General features: G+C 38.7%; 1 protein-coding gene and 1 pseudogene across 2 annotated transcripts in view; both read right to left on the bottom strand.

Annotated features, from left to right (window-relative positions):
• Positions 1 to 18,900, bottom strand: part of Lrrc8d (leucine rich repeat containing 8 VRAC subunit D) — a 114,068-nt gene that overhangs the window by 13,747 nt on the left and 81,421 nt on the right. The gene's annotated exons all lie outside the window — the stretch shown is intronic.
• Positions 1 to 18,900, bottom strand: part of LOC134477062 (small nuclear ribonucleoprotein G-like) — an 83,674-nt pseudogene that overhangs the window by 10,083 nt on the left and 54,691 nt on the right.

Here is an 18,900-nt window from a genome sequence, read left to right as displayed (position 1 = left end):
TTTTAATATATGTTAACAGATCTAAGGCAAGCTATCTTAAGAATTACCAAAAATGTATTAAGATAGTGCTGTGATTTTCTTGCTTGTTGTTTCTGCTCTCAGTTCTGAAAGCCAAACTCTTTGAGAAATTTTACTCATGGAACAATACAAAGGCGACCCCCAACTCAATGCTTCCCCATTTTATTTCACAAAACTCTAGTGTTCCTCTATCACTAGCATTTCCTTAACTAAGAAATCAAGACAACAGAAGTTCACAAATACTTCAGCTCCTATGTGCTCCACTTTTGACACCTTCTCCAAGAAACATGATTTAAAGGAGCAAGTATCTAGAGTACTCTCTTTGTGCTAGATCTAGGTTCTGGGGATTAAATAAGGGAACAGTTTAAAAGTATGCTTTTAACATGAAAGCATCTTAGAGAAAACCAAATGAACAGGCATAATGGTGACAACTGGACCGGCCCTTAAGGGAAACTAGAGGAGCTGATGGACTTTAACAAAGGCTTGAAGGAAAGCCATGCCAAGCTGAGTGAGTCAAACTTTTACAATCCTATCCTCATTTAGTTTTAAGCAGCCAGAGAGATTTCTTTTCTTTGTAATGAGATACAGTCTCTACCTCTTTTAAATTCTGAGATAGGAGTCTCCTAATTTGGTAAATTGCCCAGGATAGGCATAAATGACCAGAATCAATAGCCAGGATGACAGGTGTATACACCCACATCTGGCTGGCCCAAGGAGGTTTCTAAGGGTAGTTATGTTTGCATTTTTAAATTCTCTTCTTTCCATCTGTAAAACAGAGCCCTTAATCCCAAATTCACAATTTCCTTTTTCTGTTTACTCATCTTGGTTATTCTGCAGTATGTATGGCATTCGCCTGAAACAGGGGGCTAAGGAAAATGGGACTTTGTAGCTCCCTGAAACCCTAAGCAGCTTTTCATGGAACCACAAGCTTGCCGCAATCTCTTCCAGTTGTCTCTGGGACAGACCACCCAGCTAATCACTGGCCCACACATCTCTGATCCGGATAGAGACAGCGGAGAGTCCACTAGTCTTTATTCCTTGTGTGTATGGTAAGAATGCACCTGAGTACCTTGACCAAGCACTTATCCTACTAACCATGAAAAGATAAAACTTGGCTTGGTGGCATAGACAGGTAATTCCAGCACTCTAGGGCACTGAGGCAGGAAGATTCTAAGTTTCAGCCCAGCCTGGGCAACACAGTGACTTTGCAGGATTCTGACTCAAAACAAAAACAAAAAGCTGAGAATTGTTCAAACTTCAGTGTGCCCTACCCCAGTAAGAAGTTAGATAATAATACAAATTGTAACCTTTTGATAGGTAGCTTACTTAATTGAAAAGCTCCTTGGTATGGAGAATGAAGCTATTATGAATAGAAATTAATGCAGTGTCCGATAATGGTTGTTTGAAACACTTGCACTTCTCAGGTCTGGCTTCCTCACTCCTTTTCCAAGTGGTCTGAATTCTTTCCCTAATGGGAGGCGAGTTTCTTTCATCTGCTTGTCTCCAGGGTGCAGCAAAACAGAGGCACTTAAAGGTTTGTTAGCAGAATGAATCAGGAAGACCTACAATAGCATTTGAGGAGAGCTCTTTGAAGGCACTAAATCTGAACCAAATGCCATCTGCAAGAAAAGGCCACTATTAATTATGCCAAAGTAAAGATGATCAGCTTTGACAGGCATTCTCACCATCCCATATGACAACACATTATAGCTCTTTGTAAGAAGTTATTCTGGAGCTCATTCTAATAGGCCATGTGTGGGCAGTTTGGCTCATAATGAAGTATTTTAATATAGAAAATAGACAAAAGTAAGCGTAGGCATATCTCCACTAGATCACTCTCCTGATGGGAGGGAGGTGATAAGCTGGCATGATCTCCAGGGCAGAGGCAAGCAAGACTGCCTTAGCACACAACTGGTGATGTGAAAGACCAAGGAGGCAGGAGCTCTGGAGAAGGGGAGGGTGTCCTTGAGTTTATGAGGCTGCCAAAGCCTCAGGCGTCCTCCTTATTCATCATAGGGTTTTCTGCCCTTTATAACAGGCTGGCAAAGGGGCAGGGATTCTGTTGGAAGGTGACCCTGAGTTATTGGCGTGTCCTATCTGACTGTGTGCACAGTGTATTGTAGTCAATAAACAAAGCAGGACACTGTGTCCAAGTATCACACGACTGCCTGCCACATGGTAAGCACCCGGTAAAATCTATGTTATTATTCACTGTCCTGAATTAAATGTTTTCTATAAGAAATCCTATAAAATTCCATCTTTACTACTTGGTACTGAGTTTACGTTTCATGATGAACTGATACAAAGAGCCTTGAAACACAGATGTTCTCTGTTTGGCTTTGGCTTCTGTGAAATTCATCCACATTTTATATAGGTGTTACAAGCTTTTGCCTTTCATCTAAGTCTTCACTTAATTATTCACTTAGTCATTTATTGCTCCATTCAATACAGTACTGTACACTCAGATGTAAACATTAAGCAAATTCCTGGAGAAACTTGGTGAGCAGCATCAGACATATTTCTTCTCTCCCACAGTGCAGCATGTAGGTGAAGGAAATATTCATCCACAGCATATATGAATGAAGCTGCCTACTGTGAAGAGCTACCAAGAGAGGAAGAGCAGTTGCTGATACACCATGCATGAAAGAAGCATAAAAGGCAGAACTCCATTTTCACCCAGGCTCTTTCAAAAGGCCTCGTACTACTTACCCATCTCTCATTTTTGTTCTTTTTCTTAAAGACAGTTTCTTTAATGTTTACAAAATTTCAGAAAGTCCAGACCCTTCCCTTGGTTGCACAGAAATATCAAAGTAGACAGTGTGGGGTTTCCTGCAGTCAGCAAGATGGAGGGCGTGTTTCTGAGGAAGTTGTGGGTGCAGTGAGTGTGAAGAAAAAGTGTTGGGGAAGGCTGGCCTTGAACACACAAAGGCAACACAGAAATGGGAGCGCAGAATACAGAGTTCTGGTACTGCGGGAAGCTTAGGGAGTGAGCGCACGCTGTGAGATGCTGCAGGCCCTGGAAGCTGAGTTAGATCTCATCACACTCACACTAAGAGAGTGGGAAGTCACCGATGTGTTTTTAGCTGCATGCAGGTGGGTGGAAATTAGATTTGTGTCTCTTTATGAAAAGATTACTCTGAGCTTCCTGTACAGGTTTGTGAGAGAAGATGTAAGGCAAAGGAGACATGAAGAAGATACAACCAGGCTGCAGAGGAAACAAGTTGCACACAAAAGCTAACTCGCTTCCAAATAAATAACATCAGGACTTTATAATGACTGATGGTGAGGATAAGGTGTCAAATGTGATCCCAGGTTTCTTTAATCTCCATTTCATTGTTCTACTCTTGTTCTTCCACTATGATTTACATGATTTTATTAATGAATTTTCCCACAAGCCTTTCAAGTCCCTTTATAAGTAGGAAGACTATATATAATAAATAAAAATAATAAGCCCTCACATGCTTGGATAAGAATTATATCATGAACTCTATAAGCTTAGGTCTGAAAAATATTATCATACTGTTATTAAGATACAAGTGACTGATTACTGCAATAAATCTGCAAAACATACTTTAAAAACTCAAAATATTTATTTTTGCCTTTATGTATATTTAGAAAACACATACATGTTATAATCAAAAGGGCACCAGTTAAGAATCCTACAAAGCCTATGATTAATAACAGCATGTAGTTTCTGGAATAATTCAAATAGACACCAGTAAACAAAAAGACAAAAAAATCTTCATTATTTGTTTTCAGGAGATGGGAAAAAGTAGCATAGTTTTACTCTTTGTGAGGTTTTCTTTGGATCAATGTTAAAAGGAGCTTACATTTTATAAGTAAACAATGGCCAAGAAGTATTGTAATAGTGAGGGTCATGTTGTGAAAAGACATAGGATGACAGTATTACAGTGATGGCAAAACCCTTAGGACAAGTGCCAAACTGTACCCCCAACCCCACTTATTTATAGCAAAATGCCAACACTACAATTAAAGCTCAATACTGAGGTTTTAGTTAGAAGAAACCAACTCATACGTTAATAACTTTTGTCTTAAAAGAAAAACAGTAATATTCATGCCATAGATTTGTAACCACTGTATTGGAACAAAACCAATACAAGATAATCAACATACAAGATAGTCAACAAATGGTATAATTTATACACAAACAACCTAGTATCTCTTTTATTGAGCTAACTTGAAATAGAATTTCAATTTTAGGTGAGGAGCTGAATAGGTAAGAATATGGATTAAGGTGTTAGCGTGCCTAAGATTTCATCCTATCTCTATCTCTGAGCAGTTCATCTGTCAAATGGAACACAAATGATGCTTCCTATCACCATGTAAACTCAGGCCTCCTCCTCATCAATGACATGCAATGAAGACACCACTGTGACAAAGCACATACATCGTTCCCATGCCAACCACTCCCTAAAATAGGCTTGGATGTCCAGACAGACTGGGGAGAACCTAGGATTGGGAACATGGGGGCGATGGAGAGTACAAAACAAAGGCTCTTGAAGGCAGAATGTGGGTGAGAAAAAGAGAGAGTAGAAAAAAAATCAAGAAAACTAATAGTGAGAGAGTTTAAGTGAGTAAAGGTACAAGTCAAATACAGTGGTACCCAATCAAACTTCCCCATAAGGGCAATGTTGAACCTAACTGCTGAATTTGATTTGGTTCTTATCCATTAGTTTGCAACAAGGATCATGGAAAGAATTATGAACAAGGTACCACAACTGTAATGCAAACTTTAAGGACAACCAAGACCCTTAAAAAAATCATATAAAATCTTTGACAGTATAATCTCGTCATAGTGAAATTCGTTATTGACCTCAGGAAACATCTCCAAGTTAACTTAAAATTCCTCCAAGGAGCTGGCTTTTTAAAGTAACACGAAGCCTTACTTTTAGAATTGGGATAAATTGGTAAACTTAGCTAAATATGACCTTTTTGCCATTTAAAAAGATTTGATAAAACAAAGAAGGTTGTGTGTTTTAAAATTCAATTTGTTTAATCTTGTTTCTAAGCAGTTCTGAAACAATAACTGCAAGCTTTTTGTGGTCATTTCCCTCTCTCCAAATTATATAAACTACTGAAGTTGTAATAGTCACAGTTATGACATTTTCTTTCTTTTTTTTTTTTCTGGTACTGGGGATCGAACTTATGATCTCATGCTTACCAGGCAGGCACTTATGCCACTAAGCCAAACCCTCAACCTGGCCACAGTTAGAAGTTACTAATGCTAAGAAATATTTAAGATTAAAGGTAATTTCATTCATTCATTAATTCACCTCAAACACTACATACTGAAAATTTGTGGTTGAGGGTAATTTATCTTACCCATACTAGACCTCACAAAATGTATCTCAGCAAGCACACATTCAACCTGTTACTAGGATGCTAGGAAACACTAGCCAGGGAATTAATGTAAATTATGCAACACACTGGGAGATGATTCTTATTTGTTATTCTATTTTTTTTTTTTTTGTCTTTTTCCTTTTTATCGGTACCAGGAATTGAACTCACGACTGCCTGCTTGCAAGGCAGGCGCTTATGCCGCTGAGCTAAATCCCCAGCCCCACGAGATGATTCTTATTTATACACATAATCCCAAGAATGAAGAACACATGATGCTAAAGAAAAAGATAATTATTGCACTGAGAAAGCATGCAATCAATATTACCTGTCAGAAAATATTTTGAAAAGGACATCAAGATCACTGAATATGAAGTATGCGTAATGAAACAGACAAAAAGTGTAGAAGAAAATTTCCTTCTACAAGTCTATGTACAACACACTCTTGTGTATCTGATACTACCAATTTTTATCCCAAATGTATTGGTAGGTTAAAAGCTACAAACTTCTAGTTTAACTCTGCATACCAGTTTTCTGGAAGCAGGGAGAAAGGAAAAAAAAAAGCAGTGAAACCCTTTACCTCAATTCAGCAGCTGCTGAAACTTTAAAGGCGGTTTCAAATGGGTTTGAAGAAAAGCAAAAAAGGAAAGAAAACAATCACTTGCCCCATCTCACTTTTTCCCAGGTTACTTTTTTAAAAATTAATTTTATTGGTGCATTTTAGATGTACATAATGATCACATTCATCATAGAGAATTTTTTGGTAACACACACCTGCCATGACCACCACCCAATTTAGCTGGGTGCACCTTATGGTCTTTTGCAATCAGCTATGACCACGTGTACAGGCAGGACCAATGGGAGTCAAGAGTTTCAAATTCAGTGTCCTGGTAATCTCCATAAAGTCTAGGTTCAGACTTGACCTTTCTTTTGCCTTTTTGGGTAACACCCTCTTTTAGTCAATCCTTATCTATAACGGCAACTATTTCTTCAAAAACTACTGAGGAGCTTAGAGTGAAAGAAAAGTGTTTTGTATGAATAAAATAATTCAACAAAATTTAGAAATAACATTTTTATAATTTGTTATCAAAATAATAAGGTAATATAAAATCATTAAAATAATACATGTTAATAGAGTAAGTCCTGTCAGAGACAAAATGACCTAGACAATTAAGGACAGGATTTTCTTTTCAGGTTATTTCAACAAACAAAACCAAACAAAACAACCTTCATTAATGTGGGCTGTCTCAAAGAAAAGGAAGGAACCTGGAGTTTCAGAGACAGGTAAACAAGGAAGCCACCTGAGTCTCATGGAAGCCAGGACGGAGGATGGAGATGGGTCTCATCTGCATACTCCAGAGCACAAAATGATGGGAGAGGGGCGGGCAGGGAACTTTTGGGAATTAAAGGATGCAGGAGCATGATTTTTTTCAGGAATAGGATTCAGAGACAATATGATGACACTGTCAGATCTGAATCAGAATTGGGCAATAAGGAATCTTTGAAGGGTTTTAATATATGGGTAATGAGATCATTGATCCACTTTAGACTGTAATCCCACCACTCAGGAGGCTAAGGCAGGGGGATCAAATTTAAGGCTAGCCTGGGCTATATAGTGAGATGCTGTCTAAACAAATGAAACAAAACAAAAAACCAAATGAACCGTACCAAGTGTGTGGAAATGGGACTGGAAACAAGCGGGGAGCAGGGAAATGAATGAGAAACTGTAATTAAGAGCATTTCCAGGCAAATTCAGTTCTGTTTATTACCTAAGATTGGTGTAATAAATTTAACCAGAGAGAACAAGGTAACCTGAATGCAAAGAGAAGGATTTAGATTTATAAGTAATTTGTACACGGAATATGAGATCCTCCAACGATAGAAAAGAATAAAAGGGCCAGTTCTGGCTAACACTAAGGGAATAGGTGGAAGGAAAGGACTCAGCCTAGACAAAAGAAGGACGAAACTAGAAAGAGAAGGCTGGCCTAGGAGCCAAAGCAAACGAACACTTTGGAAAGAGTGGTAACATGCAGCAGCATACGGTACAGGGGAGTCTTAGAAGTTATGACTACAGCTGAGTGTTGGATCTGCATTGAATCAAGGTGAGAGTCAGTGGGGTACTTTCAGGGAAGAATTCTGGCTCATGGGGGGCAAATAGTGAGTGAGAAATTGAACATTCCCTTCTGAAAACTTACCTGGGAAAAAAGGAAGGAATGGGACAAAGGCAAGAGTGGATGAAGGCAGAGTTGATGGAAAATACAATTTTTAGGATGGGTAAGGAGCAGGAAGAAATTCAAAACAGTGAGAAAGTGCACAGATTTTTTTCTGAGTTTGCACACAAAGTTAAACCACACATGTACTGTAACCTAGTACAGGAATTAGTAGGTATAAAGATTGAGGAATCCCAATTGCTATGGAAGTTGTTAAACAGCTTGGACATAAAATGTTTGGCCCTTCCCTTTAGTTAGCTGATAAATATTAACCTTGCTAAAGAACAACTGACTCATCCAGCCATAAAACTTTAAAGAGTCCTTTTTGGGAAACTTTAAAGGAAAACAAGGTGCCTCTGCAAAAATGATCCCACAACCATATAACTTAACACTTCCCACCTGCCCTACTCCTGTCCCTGCCCCAATTCCCAGCATACACCACAGGGCCACATGAATGAATAGCTCTGTGTATGGTCAAGTAAAGCAAAAGGTGCCGGACTTTCTTACTCCCAAAACTCCCTAGGAAGAACTCAAGTCAGAACACACCAAAAGGAAGAAGGTGGGAAAGAAATGTTTATTATTCCTAAGGAGAGTGCCAGTGACCTAAGCACACTAATTTAGCTCTCGGTTCCTTGGCTACACTACGAAGGGGAAAAGATGAGGTAAGGAGATGAGGTACTACCTGTTGCTGGAGACTTCACGTGGCAGGTTTTGAGCTGTGTTTTACCATCTGACACTGAGGCTGTACTGCAGCAGCAGCCAGGGAGAAAACAATTCCCACTGAGGAACCAAGCACTTTCACATCTGTGTTCATTAAATGTCATGTCCACCATGAACAGCAGCATTATGGCTCCAGTTTTACTGGGAGGAAACGGGTTTAGAAAGTTTGAGGATTTTGACCAAGACTGCATGTCTAATACATGTGCAAATCCAGATCTGATCAACGCCACCAAGCCCACAGCTGCCCCCCTTCAGCTTGTGATAAGTTAGTGGTTAGCTCAAGTTAGGTTCCAAAAACTTACATATCATTAGAAGAAACCCTTAATGAAACAGACAAATTGCTACACCAAACACTAAGATCAAAGTCTAAAACATGAAACCACAAGTTACCACCTAATTGCTATTTGATGACAGTATTGCTTGTCTTTTCATCACTTCAGTGTTTAAAAAGCATTTCCACAGATTTTAATGTCATCCTTACAAGCTGCTGAGAGACAAAGGCACAATAGCAACGTCACGTTACAGTGGAGAAACTGTTGCAGCATGAAGATGGCAAGGATGGCAGGATGAAATTACAATCGGGGAGACCCACAACACCACATGGATAAAAACGGCCTCCAATGGGTGTGGTAATTTCAAATTTTTACTTCACCAGAAGGCGTGGTAAAAAAGGTCAGGGCAAATAATTCCGTTTAAGTCCTTCCTTACATTTAGGTTATGAAGATTTCCTTTTTACTCATAATTCATCTAATAAAAACTGTAACTACAATCTTATTCTCAAGAATAAATAACTCAGAGGCCAGCCAGTTCATATATACAAAATATGTACTGGTTACTCTCTGTGAACAGAGTAGTACCTTAGTTACTATTTATGACTCTACAAAGGAGGGGTAAAGAGATTTGGTATATTTACTATATTCTTTTAATCCCATTTTTTCAAATAAACTTCCTTTAGTGCTTCTGAAAAGATGTACTGTCAGAATCACATTCGGTCTCTTAAATTAGAAAATTAAAAAAAGATACGGCATTAGAGAAAACTTTCTACCTAATACTTTCAGCTAGTCACTGGTAATATAAGCAAACCCACCAAGCTACTTCCTAGTAGTCTATACCTAATGACTACTTTCTGTAAATAATGGTGAGGCACAGTGTGTTTCTTGATAGGCTCTGGTCTTTCTTCACTAATGACACATTCACAAGCAGAAAAACAAAACAAAACAAAACAAAAAAACTAAAAAAACCAGACCTGAATTGCACAAGCATGGCCTGAGAGATAGTAATACCACAGACAAATTACAGTTCTCCCCTAAATCAGTACTGTCGTCAACCTAACATAGAGCTGTCTGCCCAGTCAAATCTTCCTTAATTGATTTTCATCCTGTTGTTGAAAACAAAAACAAAACAAAAACAACAAAAAAAGAGAAAGCCCAGGCATCCAGGGCAGCACCATGGGAGTTTCTCTCTCACACAATACTCTTTAAAGCTCCAGTACATCTAGTTTTCAAGGAAATACTAACAAGAAACAGGTTGAGGGTATTTTCCACTGGTTTAAAAATAAAGCATTCTACTCTTTAAAAAAATAAATCTCAGAATTATAGGAACAGGAAGCAGCAGCTGGATTTATCAGCCTTCATTTCCTCTGAGAGTCACAGTAAGAAACTCCCCATGGAGACAAAGCAAGCCTGAGGCGAGCCCCTCCTGCTGGGACCCACAATCCACACAGGGCTACAAAAGGTTAAAACGGCAGATGGTGGCTGGCCACTTTGAAATACACTGTCCACTTTACATTATACAGCTCTCAATGTCCAGGCATGTTGCAAAAAACACAAAAACTCTGACTAGGCCCTATTCACACACATAAAATTGCTAGACGTGCCAGGTCTCATAGCTCACAAAACTATGTCCCTCTTGGGCCTACTCTAGGGCCTTCAGCAGCCCCAGGACATCAGAAGAGCAGCTGCATCCTGAGGGAGACTGTTCTGATGGCTGCACTGGACAAGACGCAAGGGACTTGGATAGGTTTCCGTCTTCTTTCGGTCACTTGTGAACTATGACTGAAATATCTGATCCTGCTCGGCTTCAGTTCTTATCTGTGAACTGGCAAAGATGAGAGCTAATCAAAAGCTAATGTGACAAAGACTGAAATGTTCTGTATGTCACATGTAATTAAAAACAGACCAGAATGACAGCAATATCCATGCTTACAGAAAGGGCTTTATCAGTTTTAAAGTTTTCAAAGTATCAGTTCATGTGATCTCTAAAATGCTACAGCAGGACTGGTAACAATAACATTGTCATCACTGTTTCATAAATGAACCAGTCTAGAGGTACACAGTGGGAAAACTGAGTCCTAACTCTTTAGCAAGTGTTTAAATAACTTGAAAACATTTCTGGCAGCACGTGAATGACAAGTATGAGACGGGATTACGAAAGCCACTCACATAGCAGGACTATTACTCTGGGCAAGTCCCTTCATCTTTGGGCAACACATGATTCACCCACTTGTCACTAGGCTGAAGGCAGACAAAAATAAATTGGACTTGGTTCCAACTCCTGAAGAACTCCCTTGGAGGCAAGGGTGGAGGTGGGAAGAAGTGACATACAGACGGATTAATTACAAAACAGTATTTACTTAAAATACGGGGTATGACACAGAACAGGAAATGACTAACTTTGTCTGGGGGACGCATGGAAGAATTCCTCTCAGTTGTAAACTGGGAAAAGAAGGATACCAGACTACAAATTTGTCAGCGTTTGTTTTGGCGCTTAAAGCAGAAAACTAGGTTTAGAGAGACTGTCAACAGCTTCAATAAACAGCACAATTTCTCTTATTCATAGTCCATGAATATATCACTTAAAATAATTTAAATATTTTAAGTGTTAGAAAATTGTACATTCCTTAAGGTTACAGGCTAAGTCTTTGTGCTTTAGAAAGTGATATGCACTACTTTTAAAGTGACTGCAACAGGGTTCTAAAGAGTTCAAAAATTACCAAAAGCAAAACATTGGAGGCAGGATGCTTTTATTCCCACAAACTTTCTTTTATTCTATTATTTTAATATTATCTTTAAAGCAGTTTATACTCCTTTCAAACTCAAATTCAATGTAGCATTAACAATGCAAATTCAGTCACTAGGCAAAAAATTTAGGCATTTAAGTAACAAAGTTATTTTTTTTTTTTGTATTCACACAGAATTTTTGAAAACTATTTGGACTGCTCATAGTGATTTATTATTATATACTGCCTGTCAGATGAAGTGGATTATATCCAGATAAAAATTCAACTTTTGTGAATCAAATTTTGTAAAGTAAAATCATGTTTTACTTGGCAATATTAGTAGTACTTACTAAACAAAAAAAAAAAAACTCTCGGCATTTAACATTTAATATATTAAGCATCATTCATCCACTTGCTTTAAACCAACATTAATACTTACTGACTCTTGAGATCTGTGTTTTTTTTTTTTTATCTTAGTCAACAATGTTTAGGTTTTGGCCTCAAAATTAATCACTACACCCTGATGGTATGAAAGTGCTTCCCAGAACCCCAACACAATAAAATGGCAGGTGGCATTGGAAAGAAGGGTATATATCATGATTATTATGTTCTGGGAAGAGATTATTTTTTTCTCTACAAAACAAGTTTGCCAGGACCAGGGAGAATGTTCAGTGGCATAGCACTGCTTACCAAGTGCAAGGTCCTGAGTTCAATTCCTCATACAAAAACAAAACAAACAAACAAAAAAACCAAGTTTGCCTTGTGACTCTTAACACTTTATAACATAACCAAAGGAAATGAAGCTTAGAAATGTTAAGTAATGTCATCATAAAGTAACAGCTAAAATGTGACAGTCAAGGAAGCAAAGCTAAACGAAATATGTTTGTACACACAGATATGCACAGATAAACACAAGGAGACAAAGGAGGAGCATGGGGAAAAAGTTCTTGCCTTTCTTTCTGGTGGCGCTGGGGAATGCACCCAGCGCCTTGTGCATGCTAGGCAAGCCGGCTACCACTGAGCCACACACCCAGCTCTGCTTTTGTTTATTTGCTTATTTTTAGACTGCGAAAATGAATGGTATCGGAAGAACTAGCTTCAGACTAGATATAACTTACTTTAAATAAATGAATTTTTGGTACCAAGAAAGGCAAGGTTGGTCCAGAACAAATTTTATTAAACTAAACCAAGCAAACAAGAAAAAATTCTTCTTCCAAACAAGTATTTGGTTTTTTTTCTTTGTTTCTTTTTTAAAAAAATTTATTGTTAAAGCTGGGGATGTAGTTCAGTGGCACAGCCCCTGCCTGGCAGCGCAAGGTCCTGAGTTCAATTTCCAGTATCAAAAAAGAAAACAAAAAAAATTTTATTAGAGAAATATATGAAAAGATATTCAAGTGATTCTTGATGAAGATACTAGTTTCCTTTACTTAGATCTTCAAATGAGAAATTATAAATGCTAGGATATGATCAATTGATTGGTGGACAGTGGTCAAGAATTTAGATATACATTTACACAAATAGACATCTTAAGCACAGAGAGAAGGTCAAAGGCGACACAAGCTGTCATTTAGCCAATGTTTATATTAAAAATTAATTATAACAAAAAAGCAGAATGACACTCTAATACTTTATAGAAAAAGTTTGTCTAGTATACAATTCAACCTTCAAGTAATTCAATTCTGTTTAATGTTTTGGGTTCCAAGATCTATGCTCAGAAAACACACGAATAACATTTTTTTATCTGCCCAATTATGTTGCATGATGTTCTGGTATATTTGCTGCAAATATTTACAGCTGCTACATAAGCTGGGGACCATAAATAATGCTAATGACAGGTTTTAAAGACTGTCTTGCCTTCTGTTGTCTTTGCAAAGAAGTATTAAAATAATACATGTGGTCTACAGAGCAGAATTGTTACTTTAGGCTTCTACAAAAGAAAATTTCAGAGTTCATCCTCCTAAGGAAAGTTTATGATAAAAGTAACTCTATAAATACTAGGCTACTTCATTAGAAACTATACTAAAGCTAATTCCATTTCCCTCACATCATTACTTGTATCAGAAGAATACATGGGTACTCCAAATTCTATTTCTAGTAGAAATAAGAGCAAGAAAGCAGGATTCTTATTCCATTGTTGACATGTTGCTGGAACCCAGCAAGGACAATTAACATCTCTATTTCTTAGGTTGTCTTTCAGGACACTTCTTAATCTAAAATATTCTCTCTCTCTCTCTCTCTCTCTCTCTCTCTCTCCTCCCCCCCCCCTTTTTCTTTGTCTTTTTGTGACAGAGTCTCACTATGCAGTTTAGACTGGCCTTGACCTCACTTTGTATCCCAGGCTGATCTTGAACTTGCAACAGTCCTCTGCCTCAGCCTCTTGAGTGCTGGGATTACAGGTGTACACCACTATGCCCAGCCTAAAATTCTAAGATTTAGTTTACACTTAAAATCCAAGCTTGAATGTGTCCTTCTAGGTTAGCCTTTTGGTTTCCATCCCACTACAAGGCAAAGTTTGGTAGGCTGTTTCCATACTTTTTTTTTTTTTCCCTAGGTCACTTCCAAGATTTATTTATTTTTTTCAGAACAGAACAATTTAAGCAACACAGTATTTCACCACAAGACACTGGCTATTATAATGTCTTGTTTTCTTCAAAACAGCTGTTAATACCATCACAGATAATAAAATCAAACAACCCAGGATACAACCACTCCATCTAATGAATGCAAACATTATAAGACTTCAAAGCAATGTAATGGGGAATCATAATTACTATAAACTTTTATGTACTCTTACCATTTATTACACTAGGAAGACTATACAGTATTTATATATGTGAGTTTGATTTATTTCACTTATAAGTATGGTCTCAAGTTGCATCCATTTATTTATAAATATCTCAATGTGATCATTCTTTACAGCTGAGTAGTACTCCATTGTATAAAAATACCACAACTTTTTTATCCATTCCTCAGTTGTTGGACACTTAGGTTGTTTCCAAGATCTGACTATTATAAACTGTGTGGCTGTAAACATGGGTACACATATATATCACTGTGGTATGATGTTTTCAGTTCTTCTGGGAGGGCTGTTTCCATACTTCTTTGTTTACAGTTCATTAGAATAATCATTAGGATATAATTATTGTTTACCCAAACAGACTATATATGTTATTTCTGAGGAGATACCATCTTACTGATCTTTAGGTCTTTGTCACCTTATAGAGCTGAAGTATTCTTTTCCTCCTTCATTCCTCCTATAAATTATGATCATGAACTGTGTTGTGCTCATTTTTAATGGATTTTACTGTTCAAGAGAAACAGTGATCTCTTAAGGGTTGAGACTGATTCAGAGCTAAAGAAGAATAAGACGCTTGAAAGGAGGGCAAGAAAAAAGTTTAAGGAAGGTTAACAACAACAATGAAATTTTAACTAGGTGTTGTAAGAGTGAGGTTAGATAAGGCCAGAGGAGAAAAGAAGGAAGGATGTATGTTTTTTGGCCTGCAAGTGTTTAGTTTTCAAATTCCAAAACAAAATTTCACGTAATACTTGTCTGTTCCTCAGTATTTATTTTCTTTGTTCATGAACATTCCTGGTGATGAGGAACAAAAGGGAGTGCAGGCTGCTGGCACTCAGGCAGAAAGGCAGCAGAAGGCAGGAAGCCCAGAGATAGAAAGATGGACAGGAAGCCCCGGGAAACCTTTGTGTTCAACATGACAAATCACAACACCCTCCCTGTATGAAGACATGCCAGCACATTTGTGGGGAGGAGCCTGATTTACCCGCTCTGGGGTTTCTTACACAGTACCACTTCAATTAAGACAAGCTGTGGTACCCAACGCACATTCAGATGATGCCTGGGCTCCACCCACACCTATTCCCTTTTTACCCTACGGACTGTAAAAAAAGAGCTGCTGACAAGCTGGAACGCAATGAGCAGGAAAAGCAAAGTAAATACAGCTCGGAAAGCCTTGCCAGTGAGGCTAAGCCAAGATGACTCAGCAGGTTAGAGCTATGACCCTTACCACGAGTTCTCACCCAGTGCCTACTACGAATGCATGCACACGGACTGCTCTCAGCCCAGAGCTGATCAGAGGACCCCATGGAGTGGCTATCACAGCTTGACAACACACACAGGCAGGTGTTTGGAAGGTCAGCCCCAGCTTCTGGGTGACAATGAGCTTCCAACGGTCTGGCTGAGAACATCAATGGGAAAAGGACAGGCACTGTGGGCAAGCACACACCTGGTCGATTACGATCTATTTTAAATTCTGTAAAACTCTGTTCTTTGGACAGAACACAGAAGTTGGGGAAAATAAAAAACACAGTCAGGGTGGGACAGGGTGGGATGGGACGGGACGGGACGGTGGGTTCTGTGGGCAAAGGACTACAAACCATCTTCCAAAGCAAAGCTGCCAGCAAGGTAATGATCCTGAGCTTCTCGAAGTGCTGCCAGTGCTCTGCTTTGTCCTGCTCCTCTTTAGCAGCTGCAATGGCCTTGCCTCTGCTCCAGCTGACTGTTGCCACACAATGTATTCTGCTTGGATTTAGGGTCTGATTCACCTCTATGTCACTACCACCTGTTTGGCAGGCAATGCTGTTGGGCATTTTATGAAGAATAATTGTTCAAGTCCTGTTTGAATAGAATAAGGACTAATTTTGTTCTTTTGTCTTTTTAGGGTGCTTTGGGTGTTCAAGAGGGGCCAGAAGTGAGAAGAGATGGGTAACCATTTAAACACCAGAGAACACTGTGGCTGCTGCGTAAAGTGTGCCCACTGCACAGGCGCAGCCCTGGCTAAGACTGTGAAGAAAGGCAAATCGAGGTTCGATTGTGGCGTCCCAATGCATGTTTGCCCTCCCTGCTGAAGGTGACTGGGGCCCAGGTTTCCTCTACTGTGGCAGGTGAGGTCAGAGCATAATTGCTCCCCTCCTGCTACACCATCTGGAAGGAGTCCCCTTGTCCTGGCTCTCTAGTCCTAAGCCTTCCCCCTTACTATTTTTCTCTTTGGGATCAGACGGTCTGCAGAAGTGAGGAACTCTGGACTCTCCTATGCGTAGTAGATAGTTTTTCCCCAAAGGTTGCCAGCTTCTGTTGTCCTGCTATACCAGGGCAAAGGTGAGTTAATATATCTAACACAACATGGATAAAATTTCAGGAGGCCCATGTGCTGCACACCCAAAGCCACATTTTCCAAAAGGCATTATCAATACTAACAATAGCATTTTGCTATCTACCAGCTTAAAGATATGTAAGCAACAATCTGGTAAGAAGGAAACAAACTAAAAATCCATTTGGTCTTGTGGTGAATGAATATTACATTATATCTACAAATTCTTGGGACAAAGTCTAAAACATGGTATCCTGAAATTTCTGTATGAATTCTTAGAGGGAAACAATCTAAAATATATTTAAAAGACAAACAGTTCTATTAAAAATATTACTGATGACTTTTCACACAAAAATAGGTTTTTGACCCATGCAATGACTTTGTATAGTTTCTCCCCAGTATCTTATATGCCAAATGACATGTGAAAACAGCATGACATGGTTTCTTTATATGTGCTGAAATACTGTAACTTGAAGGGGAACCATGACACTTCTTCACAAGTTACAACCAAATATGTCAAACTATCATTCCCTTATGATGAGTCACTAAAAACCTTTTAATGAAGTATTTCATGTAAAAATTTGCCTGTAATTGAATAAGGCACTTGTGGGTAGAATTACCACAGCAAATCTACCTGAGAACTTATATAGTGATTTAACATGAGTCGTCATCTTAATTCATCCCACAATTGCAGAACAATACTGTGAAACTGGTGCTATGGTCTATACCTAGTTTGGGAAAGAAACTGTGTCCAAGACATTCAACTCCAACCCTAAGACGAACAGCTATTAACAGCTGGTAATCAAACTGACACCAAGACCCAAACTCAGATCTTCTAAAACTACACTTACATATTACTCATTAAATCATGACTCTGGAATGAGGATGCTCAACTGTTCACATTTTTCCCTGCAGCTTTACAGCCTGTTCCTGAGCCCTGTACATTGCTGAGTGGAAAACAGAGCCCCAGGTAGAGCCCGAAGTAAAGCACACCAGCAAGAAGGAAATGAAACAGTCTGAGCAGAAAAACTGGTTAATTCCTGAGTTCAGATTCTTCTACCCTTATTTTGTATTTCTGCAGTCATTTTAAGGAAGAAAAGTGAGTGGGTTCATTCCTCCCTTCCTTTCTTTCCCTTGGTTTGACCCGGAAAAGGCACAGCCAGGACCTGATCAGTGGGGAGCTGATATTTCTAAAATGGTTTGCCATCTGTTAAACTACAAGATGCCCCATTGACTCCCCAAAGAACCGGAAGGTCCAACTTTCTTGAATTCATCAGTGGTCAGATGGTTACTTACAGCTCCTACCCACCCAGCTCCTAACCTGGGATTCTGGAAGGAGCAGGAATAAGGGAGAAACGCTTGTGGCTTTGCAGGAAGACAGGGTGGCAGAGTCTTTCAGGAGGCTCAAAAAAGGTCTCTACAATTAGCTGATTAGCCAGGATCCTGCTCCACCCACTTCAGTTCTTTAGGCCCCAGCTTTCCTGGTCTGTTTTTGGAGTCACAGCAACAGGTTCACATCCTGAGTTAGCAGAGGTTGGGTGATTTGGGGCCGAACAAGGAATTCAGTGATATCAATAATTATTAAATCAGAGCAAAAAACAGTGAATAAAAGAACCTTCCAAGCTACTAGGATGAGAAAATAAAATGACATGTGGACATTATATACCTTAGTTATTAAGAAAAATCTTAAAAGTATACTCAAGATTTGGAAGAAATCAATTCAGTCAGAAATAACTGTCTAATCCCTGGGCTTAACTCAAGACATTCAGTTAGTCTTGAGAACTCTATGTAAGGGAAATCAACTGAAATACTCGTAAGTGATTTCTTCTTACAAATCATAGCTATATAGTTACTACTACAGTTAAAAACATCAGCAGACACCTCAGAAAGTAAGTGTGGTAAAAGCAGCAGCAGAAATAATGTTTAACTTCCTGAAGGAAATCCTCCAGTTTAAGTCAACCCACTGCACTGGAATCCTGAAATGCAAAACTGTACAGGCTTGCAGAGTGTGCAGATAAAATACCTAAGGCCCTCCTTTCTGCTACTCCTGTCAACTCTTTCATCAGTGAGAATAGTGTCACCTGACTAGAAGTTACATGTGGCAATGTGACACTACAAACCTCGCTGCAAAGGTATTCACAACAGACAACTTTTATTTTGGTGAACTACTGGGGGAGAAAAGATGCAAAGAATTAAGAAGATAACATTACAGGAAAAACATGGCAATATTTTTGAGGGAAAGCTTTTTCTGAAATTTCTTCATGCTAATCATTTAAATAATTTTCATTACAATGGGAAAATTCAAAATCAATTTTTTGTCCAAAGAATGCTACTAATTTCTTCATGCAACTTAGCTCCTCTTCTTTAATCTTATAGCAGAATGTTTAAAAAAAGGGGCTTAGAATCATATTATCTGGTGTCAAGAATCCTTGCCATTTATTAGTTACATGACATCAGGTGGGGGTTAACATTTCTGTTACCTTAAGGTGGG

This window comes from Cavia porcellus, unplaced genomic scaffold (genome assembly GCF_034190915.1).
Source record: "Cavia porcellus strain 051 isolate PalLab524CR breed Dunkin Hartley unplaced genomic scaffold, mCavPor4.1 scaffold_1, whole genome shotgun sequence".
Taxonomy (NCBI): Eukaryota; Metazoa; Chordata; class Mammalia; order Rodentia; family Caviidae; genus Cavia; species Cavia porcellus.
Note: the sequence above shows the minus strand (reverse complement) of the source record. Positions and strands in the feature narration are given on the sequence as shown.